Below are 11356 nucleotides of genomic sequence, written 5' to 3'. Positions count from 1 at the left end.
CTGGGGCTGGTGGGTTCTGAGGGTTGGGGAAGAGTGGCATCTGCATATTGAATAGGTTTGAGGGAGCCCGCGCATGTGAGCTTGGGTGTCCCCATGGCTCATGACTCCATAGAGACGGGTGAATCCCTGGGCTTGGGTATATGGGAAAGGACTGTGGGTGGTGGTGAAGCATGTAGAACCATGGCAAGTTCATGATGTTGTTCATGCCTAGCTGAAAACCCTCCAAAACTATTTGTGCTGGGTAGCTTGGTTCCTCTATCTGAACCACTATGTTTTGCACATTGAGTTGTAGGCTTTTCTCAAAGCATGCCCCGTTAACCCGTGTTTCAACCATGATTGTGGAACATGGTTTTGATGAATGAACATAGTTAAGTAGATTAGAGGAGTTTGGGTTGTATTCAGTGGAGGGACCCCCTTGTGTTGTTTCGTGCATGCTGGTTCTCCCTTATCCATATGTTCCTTCTTGCCCTGTGCATTCTCCTGTTCTGGTTGTATGTTGGTAGTCCTGGCATTTTGGTCTGCTAGTGTAATGTGTTGGTTTTGTTTAGTTAACTCCTTTGCTTGATCTGGCCCAAATGAGCTGATGTTAAGATCATATTTGTTGTGTTTGTAGTATGTCCAATGGTCCAGTGGTCCTTGTTTTGGTGGCCGAGTATCCTGGGAATTAATGAGATGATGACTAATATTTTAATCCTTGTCTCCATGTTCTATAATAGTGTGGCTGGCCATTGTACTAAAAGGGTTATTTAAGGGAAGGTTGTCCATCTTGAGGGGCGAGGTCTTATCTTCCATTAATGCCTCGATGGATTCCTCAAGGCCCGAGGTTGTTTCAATGTCCGTAGATGTTATAGGGACTTCTTTTGGATTGCTTTCTAGATTGGATTTAATCAGGGAGTTAATGCATTTGGGATCATTAGTTTGTCCTATGATTGCCTCTTTAAGGCTAGCTTGATTTCTAGGTTGGAAGGTATTTACGATGTCCACTTGTGTATAGGTGTTTTTTGGCTTATTGGCGATCAAACTTGGATTGTCTTCTGGGCAATGATCCATCTTTTGGGTCTTAGGGTTGTTAGGATCCTTCCTTGTTGGGGTCGTGTCAAGGTTCATTGGGTTGGTAATTATGCTTTGACTAGCATGGTTAAGGCCTAATGTTTGAGGATCCCTAGTACCCTCTGGATTTTTGAGTTGTGCTTGGGTAATGTGAGTCATTGGCTTGTATTCTTGCCTTGTGTTGGGCGAGCTTATCGAGCCCCTCTCCATCTGGTAGAAAGTGACCGCCATTGTTGCATTTTAGATCCTTTTGCCCCCATGGTTAGTGTGGCTTTTGCTGAAAGTTGTGCTCCCCATATTAGGTTTTGTTTTTCTTTTGTGTGAAACAATTGTCCATTGATCCAGTTTGTTTGTTAGTTCTTTCACTTTATTAGTATTATTAGCGGTCTCCTCTTTACTCGAGTACTCTGCCTAGGTTTTATGAGTTGGGCAGGAAATTTGGTTATGTCCTAATCATCCACAACTTGTACACAATATGTTGAAGCCTTCATATGTTACCATTTGGATGTGTCTACCAATTATTACATGAGTTTTCAAGGGATTTTCTATGGGTACTAACACGCACAATCTAGTGTACTTGCCCCGTAACGCTGAGGATGTGCTAGCATCAATACGTATTAGGCTCCCTAGTTTATTTCCTATCCTCTGAAGTATGTCATAATCATAAAATTCTGTGTGTAACGACCCGACAGGTTATTTTGAACACTAGCGCGTCGTTCGGCGCTTTGAGGCCATGAGTAGCTTTGCTTCGGGTATTATGACTTGTACGTGTGGTCGATATTGAATTTCGGGAAGTTCGGAGTTGATTTGGAAAGAAAATTCTAATTTCGAAAGCTTTAAGTCGGAGGAATTGGCTAAGGTTGGAGTTTTGACTAAACGACCTCGAAATCGGAATTTGAAGGTTGTAATAGGTACGTATGATAATTTTAGACTTGGGCGTATGTCCGCATCGGATTTTGGATGACCCGGGAGCGTTTCGGCACCCATTGTGGAAAGTTGGTATTTTGGAAGGATTTCATAAATTTGGGTTGAAGTGCATTTTAATGTTATCGACGTCCGTTTGGGATTCAGGGTCTGGAATAGCTCCGTTTGGTGATCTGGTCTTAGGAGCGCGTCCGGAAGTGGATTTGGAGGTTCGTAGGTCATTTCAGAGTCATTTGGCGAAAGTTGAAAATTTGAAGGTTTTTGGAAAGTTTGATCGGGAGTGGACTTTTTGACATTAGAGTCGGATTCCGATTCCGAAAGTTGGAGTAGGTCCGTAATGTCGAATGTGACTTGTGTGCAGAATTTGAGGTCAATCGGATGTGATTTGATAGGTTTCTGCATCGAATGTAGAAGTTTGAAGTTCTAAAGTCATTAAGCTTGAATTGGGGTGCGATTCGTGATTTCGACGTTGTTTGATGTGATTTGAGGCCTCGAGAAGGTCCGTGTTATGTATTGGAACTTGTTGGTGTGATTGAACGGGGTCCCGAGAGCCTCAGGTGTGTTTCGAGTTGGTTTCGGGTCATTTCCCCATGTTTTGCTGCTGTTGGTTGCTGGTTCTGGTTTTGTCATTCGTGAACGCGAAGGGAGTCCCGCGTTCGCGAAGAGGAATTTTGGGGCTGCTGAGATTTGGCCTTCGCGAACGTGAGGCAGTGGACGCGAACGAGAGGCCGAAGCTAGGTAAGCCTTCGCGAACGCGACACAGGGGTCGCGAACGCCAAGAAGGAAGAGGACTAGGGGGCTTGGATCCATTTAGCCTACGCGAACGCGGAGCTCCAATCGCGAATGCGAAGTAGTAGGGCCTGAAGCCTTCGCGAACGCGAAGAAGGAGGCGACTGTGCTGGGCAGAATGTTTTAAAAGCGTGATTTAGCCCATTTCACTCATTTCTCTCTCGGTTTGGGCGATTTTGGAGAGGCTTCAAGGGGAGATTTTCATCATCTATGCCAAGGTAAGTTATTCCCACATATTGCAAGTTAAATACTTGGATTATACATAGATTTTAACATGGAAATTCATGGAAAACTTTTGGAAATTTGGAGTTTTGGTAGAAAACCTAGAAATTGGTATTTTTGGATTTTGACCACGAATTTGGACATGAAATTTGGAATAAATTATATATTTGAGTTCGCGAATCTATGGGTAATGTTTATCTTCGAAAATTTTCGAAATCAGGGTACGTGGGTCCGAGGGCAATTTTTATCGACTTTTCGAGCAGAGTTGGAAATTATTGTAAATTGGATTATAATGAGTATTAGAGTATATATTTATGGATTTGCACATGTATTGACTAGTTTTGGAGCGTTGGGCATCGGTTTGAGTTGTTGGAAGGACTTGGGAGCCAGTTATGGAACTTTGGAAGCGAGGTAAGTCTCTTTTCTAACCTTGTAAGAGGAAATTAACCCCATAGGTGCATTGATGTAATATGTGCTTCTATTTGTGGGGGCTACGTACGCACGTGGTAATGAGAGTCCGTACGTAGCTACTAATTATGCTTATGTCCGGGTAGTCTAGGACCCAAATCATGTTATACTTGCAATGTTTGCACCCTACTTGTTAATTTAATTACTTAAATCATATTGAAACTTGAATAAGGAATTGTAGAAGGTTAAACTTCATTTACTTGACCATAAATGAGAATTGGTATCTCTCTGAATAATTGCCCCTTAATAAATTTTGAATTGGTTATTTTAATGTATTTTCTCTTCTTGTGGAGCGGGCCGAACGCCTCGGTAGCAGATAGATGCATCTATGGTTCGTGCCGTTCGACCCTCGGCAGTGCACAATTTAAATATTTTATGCTTGATCGGGTCGTACGACCTCGGCATGATTTGCGCATGATAAATATTTTAAACTAATAACAATTGATATTGCTTCATTGGCTTGAGACCTAAATTGTTAAATGACGAAATTAATAAAAGAATTGTTTACTTACTTCTTGTTATTGTGTTTTCAGTTGTTTCATACAATCCATGCTTAATTATAATATCAGCATTTTTATTGTTAGCCCATAGTAAGTGTCGGAGTCGACCCATCGTCACTACTTATTCGAGGTTAGACTAGATACTTACTGGGTACGCGTTGATTTACGTACGCATACTACACTTTCTGGACATTTTGTGCAGGTACATATATGTCTAGTGGTCTTGTGGGCGTAGAGGCGCGGTTATTGCTGGGGCTTAGGTAAGCTGCATCCCATGTTACGAGTCCGCAGCGCACAGAGTCTCCATCAGAGTCATTTACACTCTCCTGTCTAATTGTATTCTAGACTGATGTTGTACTTTACTATATTTCCTAGTTGATGCTCATGCACTTGTGACACCGGGTTTTGGGGGTGGTTATGGTTTGTTCAATATTGTAGTTGTAAAAATATTATCATTTACTCTATGAATTCTGTCTCTTACTATTTAATTGAAGGAAATTACGATTTCAAAATACTAAAATGAGTAATTAAGTTAATCAATTATTGTGGGCTTGCCTGACAGCGGTGTTAGGCGCCATCACGACCTTTAATAGATTTTGGGTCGTGACACCGTGGGTAGTTCAGGAAATTTTTCCCATATAGCTGAGTATGTTAGTGAGCCTTTGGATGCAACAAACTTTGGTTCCCATCTTCTCACCGTCAGGAATTGGTTACCTATGAACCATGGCCCTTCATGAAGTGCTTTGTTATAGTTTTGGCCCTTCATGAAGTGCTTTGTTATAGTTTTCCTCCTTAATGAATTTAATCATGTAATAGTCATATCCTAGGGGGAAAAGGGTCAAAATTGCCCCTCTACTATTGTTTATTGGTTGCTTGTGCCACCCGTTACACTTTTCGGCCATTCTCGTCCCTACCGTTAACAAAGTTTGCAAAATTACCCCTAACCCTAACGTCCCTCCACTGTGGCAGCTGACTCCATCAATTTTATCCATGTCAGCTTCCATGTCAACTGCCATGTCATCGACCCTACCAAATTAAAACCCTAACATAAACGACCCCCCCCCCCACTCCTCACCTCTCCACCCTTTCTCTCATCTTCTCTTCCTCACCTCATACCAAAATCGCTGGATTACTTTTGACTTGGTTACTTCGTCTGCAATTATATAAGAAGGTGGCAAGTTGAGAGTGTGCCGGATACATGTGATTTACCAGTTATTGCTATTATACAACAATTTCTATTCAAATATCTCTTAAATGGGGAAGAATGAATAGCAGTTAAAGGGAGGTGAGAAAACATAAACCTTCTTACATTGGTATTGCATTTACTTAGCAAAAGGTATGGAACTCAAACATAAAATTCCCTCTTAGAAATTCCTCAAACATCAATTCCACCAATAATTACAGGAATTAGGAGGGACTGGTGGAAGGCTGGGAAGTAACAGAACACCAAGTAAAAGAGTACAAAATGCTTTACTGATTAAAAGAAACAGTACAAGATGCGTTTTGCTAAAAGGAAGAAAATCTTACTGTCAATTTCCATCTCTCCAGATTCATCAGAAGTGAACTGTGACTTTCTTATTCCACAACCAGTTGTTTTGACAGATAATGTCACAGGCATGAGGCCCAAGCTAACAGAGAAAGACAGATTAAGTGCAAGAGGGTGATCCTCCTTCAACATCATCTCCTGCAAATTTGAACCCAAAAAATAATGTATTCAAAGGTAAATATAATTCAAAGTTTCCTTGACCTTTTTAGTAAGTAAGATGCACCCATACAAACCTTTGAAAAATACATAGCCTGAATCAAGGACTGAGAAGATAAAATTGTGTCCCCATCCTCTGGATTGAAAAATTGCCCAACTCCCATGGAAGTGGCCGGTGGAGGCCTTCCTGAAACAGCCTGAAAATCATAAAGTCATCATGATATTGTTGCTCGAACTAATCAGTCAAATTAGCAACCTAGGAGCTAAGCACAATTAACAGTCAACGGAAAGAGAAACAGAACTTTCCATCTGAAATTTTTATTCCAAGACCAAATTTGCACATTGCACTGCAAAAGCTCATGAATATATATAAATTACTGCAAAAAGGATCTGTCGGCAACTATACCATAAAAGGAAGAAGACAAGTGTAATGTTCTGTTTAAAACACATTGAGAGAAAAAGACGGTTCTCTCCCTGTATTCTACATCTTTTTCAACATTTTAGTATGCGTCTCTCTGGAGTGTTTGCCCTGTTACCAATTTGATTAGCAAAAATCCTTTAATAAACTAGAAGTGGATAGACTAGTAAGAAGGAAACAAGAGAGTAGTGACTCATGACTGCAATAGCCAATGCATTTGTACAGAAAATATTTTATTCAGAAAAGTGATTAAAAATGAAAGTACAACAACTATTTCACTGAGTATCTCCAGTTAAAAAAAAACAATCATTCAAACAACTTAAAGGGTGAAGCTAAAATTTTAGAGAAAGGGTGGAGAGGTGAGGAGTGGGGGGTCGTTTATGTTAGGGTTTTAATTTGGTGGGGTCGATGACATGGCAGCTGACATGGAAGCTGACATGGATAAAATTGATGGAGTCAGCTGCCACAGTGGAGGGACGTTAGGGTTAGGGGTAATTTTGCAAACTTTGTTAACGGTAGGGACGAGAATGGTAAAAAAGTGTAACGGGTGGCACAAGCAACCAATAAATAATAGTAGAGGGGCAATTTTGACCCTTTGCCCTATCCTAGGTCAATTAAGGAGAGTGCTTCTGTAGGTTTCCATATAGCATGAAGCTTTTGTTGTGGAAACTGGAAACCTACTCTTCTTCTAAAGATAAGCATTGGACCGGTTTTTATAAATTCTTTCCTTGTCTGACGAGGATATGGGAATGAAGACATCCGTGTCAAGAGTATTTTCGGATTCGTCTTCTGGGACTAGGTTTTCAAAGTTTTCTTGAACCCGGATGTGACTCTCATCTTGCGACTCATTAAGACTAGATTCAGGTTTTTCTAAGAAAGATACCCCTACTTCTTTAGTTTGTGTTATAGGATTCTGGATTTGGTTCTCCTTAGGGTTCTTCTTTGCTATGGCTTTTTGTTTCTCTATTTCAATGTCCATTTCCATTGGTGTCATTTTGCAAAGGCGTAGAAGGTAGGGAATTGGCAGTAAGGTGAGGGAGTTTAGGGTTTCCTATGTTATCCTTAGCTATCTTAGAGAGAAGGAGGAGGTTCTCTCTCTAACCCATTGTTGAGTTGAGTGTGGTATATTCAGACAATTTAATCGATTAATGATGAGATGACAACTATGATATACAGATATATATACATGATATACATCTTACTAAATTAAGCAATAGTTGGACATAACCATTCTTGGAAAATTAAAAAAAATACTTCAATCTATATTCGTAAAAATTGCACGGGGCGCCCTATTTGGTCGCCCCCATTTAACCTATACTCATATTTTAAAATTATTTAACTTATACCCTAATTTTTATAACTTCAGGCGCTTTCTTCTTCCTGCTACATGTGCGCTCCTTTCTTCCTCCTTTCTTTTCCTCTTCTTCTTCTTTTCTCTCTCAGATAACATGGTTTTCATGCAAAAGCTTATGATATATGGTCACTTGGATGCACTGTGGCAGAGATGATGACCGGGAGTCGCGTTTGGCTTTGTCGCGACACTAAAGATTTGCAATGGCAGATTATGAATGAAAACCTTATAATTCCGAGTAATGGTTCTGAGATTGCTAGAGATTTTCTATACAAGTGTTTCATAAAGGACCCTCAAAGAAGATGGACAACTGAACAACTACTCCAGCATCCTTTTATTCAACAAGCTTTATGTATTTGTAACTCGTTGTCTAAAACTCAAGGTATGATAGCAACGGTTAATCCTTTGCTGTCATGCTTTGTACCCAACCAGAAAGATCACAAGGATTTTTATGAACTGTATCAGTAGAAAGATGAGAAATTCCATCTTCAATACAAAACAAACTTCAGCCCTAAAATTCATTACAAACATAACAAAGCTTTAGCTAAAACATGCTGAAGTTCAGCAAATATAGAACAAAATTTCAGGTAGTAGAATGCTTAAGTTCAACAATTACAAACAAAAACTTTAGCCAACACTTGGTTCAGCAATTTTGCTACTTCAGGCCCGACTACTAGAATGCTGAAGTTCGCGTGATTGCCTTTGCTACTTCAGGCTCGTGTGCGAAAAACTTCAGCTAAAACATGCTGAAGTTCAGCAAATAGAGAACTAAACTTCAGCTAGTAGAATACTTAAGTTCAGCAATTACAAACAACTCCAGGCCCGTCTACTAGAATGCTGAAGTTTGCGTGATTGCCTTTGCTACTTCAGGCCCGTATGCCTGAAGTTTACTCGAAAAGTGGGTACGCTTGCAAATTTTTATTTGCAAAGCGGGTATAAGTTAAAACGTGACCCAAAAAGCGGGTATAGATACAAATCCCCCAATTCACATCCTGATGCCTATGCCTAAAACAGATTTTTTTTCGGCATTTAAAGCATTTTTCCGTTTAAAGCATTTTCCCTTTAACATACACAACCTTACAAGGAAAGAACCATTTTTTTATTGGGATTTTTACATATCTATACACTATTGAAAACTTTATTACCCTCCCTTACTCAAGTTTCAATTTAATTACCTCCTATATACAAATTTACCAATTATATACACTTTAGGAATTAAATGAGTATCCCTTTATATTAGGAATCAATTATTTCCCATCCTTATTCTCTCCCTCATGCGCTCTCTCTCCGTCTCTCTCTCTCACCTGTGCTCTTTCTCTCTCTACGTCTCTCTATCTCTAAATCCCGTCCAGTAAAGTAGAGTAAAGGAAAAGAGAGCAGCAATTCCACCATTGACAACCATTAAAAGCTTTGAAGCTTTGAATTCGAATTTGGGTTTACAAAAAAATTATTTGTTTGAATTGGGTGTTGTTGCAAACAATTGGGAATTCTCTCTACGTCTCTCTCTATCTCTCAATCCCTAATTCCAGTAATGTAAAGCAAAGAAAAAGAGAGCAGCAGTTCCACCATTGACAACCATTAAAAAGCTTTAAAGCTTTGAATTCGAATTTGGATTTTCATAAATCATTATTTGTTTGGATTGGGTGTTGTTGCAAACAATTGGGAATATGGTTTGGAGTTTATATCTCAATTTTGAGGGTGTTTTGATGAAGATTAGACTTGATTTTGGCTGAATTTTAGATTGAAACTCGAAGAAGAAGAAGAAGAAGACATGACACACATTATATTTATGAAATTATAGTAAATTTGTAGAAAAATTGTATTCTGTTTTATATATATATATATATAACTGGATAGAAATAATGTATGAAAATTGTAGATAAGTTTTATAATATATATTAGTTGTATATATATGTGGATTGTATATATTTTGTAACTAAAATGTGTTTAGGTCGAGTAAATGCCAAAACATGGACATTTTCGTAATAAGGTTTCAAATAGTGTATATGTATGTAAATATCTCTTACATATTGGGTCCACAAATNCTGCATAAATCCCTTACTTTATGAAGTAAGTCTCGAGAATACCGAGACGAAAAGGAGCTAAGACCTCAGAATCATGAATCATCTCATCAAGTTCAATAACCAAAAAAGAACTATTCAAGCAAAAACTGCAAAAGAAGAAGCATCAATGGCGTCCTTAACCAAAAAGTCCATCTTCAATCTCTCTAAAGCCTTTCCCACATCGAGTTTCCTCTGTCTTTATCGATCGTCAAATCTGGAAGGTAAATTTTTCTATACTAGTTTGATGAAACACAAAATATACTGAACTAAGTGACTACACGTGCATCCACAATTTCTCGTTTAGACTATATGTGGAGCACTTTTAAAAATACACATTTGGCAAAGAACGTGGTGTTGTGGCAAACATTCTGCTAAATTCTGTGCTAGGTTTTGATGTTTGCTGCCTTAGGTTTGGAAATTGGATGGGTTATTTATACTACGATATTATTATGTTTTCTTATGAGAGAAGGAATATACAGAATGCTTCTACTATCTTTTTTATAGCGACTCTTACGAATTGATCAGACATAAAGTTCACTCATGATAATTATCTGTTGAAAAGGTTAGGAATATATTATAATACAATTACTAAAGATTCAGCAAAGAGGATTAATTAAAGAAGGACGATGTAGTTCAAAGTGACAACACGTACGAACAAAAAGACGAACCAAAAAGATTTGGAGTGTGGGTGGAAAATCCGGAGAGAAAAGGAGAAAGAAGAGAGAAAAAAAAAAAGAAAAAAGGTATAACTAAATCCCTTAATTGTAGGCACTCATAATGGATTGAGAGCCTTTTAAGGTGGAATGTATATATTTTGTAAACAAAACTTGTGTAGGCCGGGTAAATAACAAAACATGGACAATTTTGATAATAAAGTTTCAAATAATGTATAGGAATGAAATCCCTTTTTTATTTGGTTTTATCGTATCATGCATTATGTATCTCCCACACACACAAAATAAAAATAAAACGGCAACGGCAGTCGGCCCATGCCTAAATAACATGTGTAACTTTTTTTATGCATTCATTTTTGTCATAAACTAGGTAGCTGCTTGGCGTTTGCAGTTCAGTGCTTCTCCTTCCTATCTTATTTAGCCTTGTATTAGCATTGCTTCCAGACTATGTTGACTTTTCTTACTCCTAGACGAGATGTAGTTGCTTATGACTGGTGACACCCCGATGTCGGGCTGTGTTATGTTTCCGCATGGTCTATTTTGACTTATTTTATGGAATTTTTAGCTAATTAATGACTTTAAATTACTTATCATGAATTTCTGGACCGGGTCCGTTTTAGGGTCGTGACAATCTTTTTCAAAAGTATTTATTTATTAACTTTTGTTATGTCTTTACTATATAATAGTCCATAATTTTTTTTATAATTATTTTTCTAAATATTTGTTTTTTCACGTTTACGAGATACAATACTTATTAATTTAATATCTCAGTATTAGCTAGTAACTATCTATAAATAATTAGTTATCATGATATTGTATGGTGAATTATGTGTCAGTTTATTAACTTTTTGAAACTTAAAAATAAGTGATGCTAGAGAATCATATTTAAATTGTAAATTATATTTTTGTATAAATTCTCTTTCAAATAGAAAGTATATTATATAAAAGGAGTATTTTAAGTATATCAAATTATAATATTGAAATTCTTTCAAGATTTATTGCTCCTTAAGAGATACATATAAGATTTCATATTGAATACATTACTTTTGATGTTTGAGTTGTAACGACGTTGCAACTAATTTGCATATTATGATATATGTCATACTTTTCGTATTATTCGTAGTCAAATTATAATTTGTAAATATTTTAAATAGATTATTTTTTATATATTTGTGATATTGATGTAATTTTTATA

This window comes from Nicotiana attenuata, unplaced genomic scaffold, assembly GCF_001879085.1.
Source record: "Nicotiana attenuata strain UT unplaced genomic scaffold, NIATTr2, whole genome shotgun sequence".
In the NCBI taxonomy this organism is placed as follows: Eukaryota; Viridiplantae; Streptophyta; class Magnoliopsida; order Solanales; family Solanaceae; genus Nicotiana; species Nicotiana attenuata.
The sequence above is the reverse complement of the archived record's forward strand: the minus strand, read 5'-3'. Positions refer to the sequence as shown.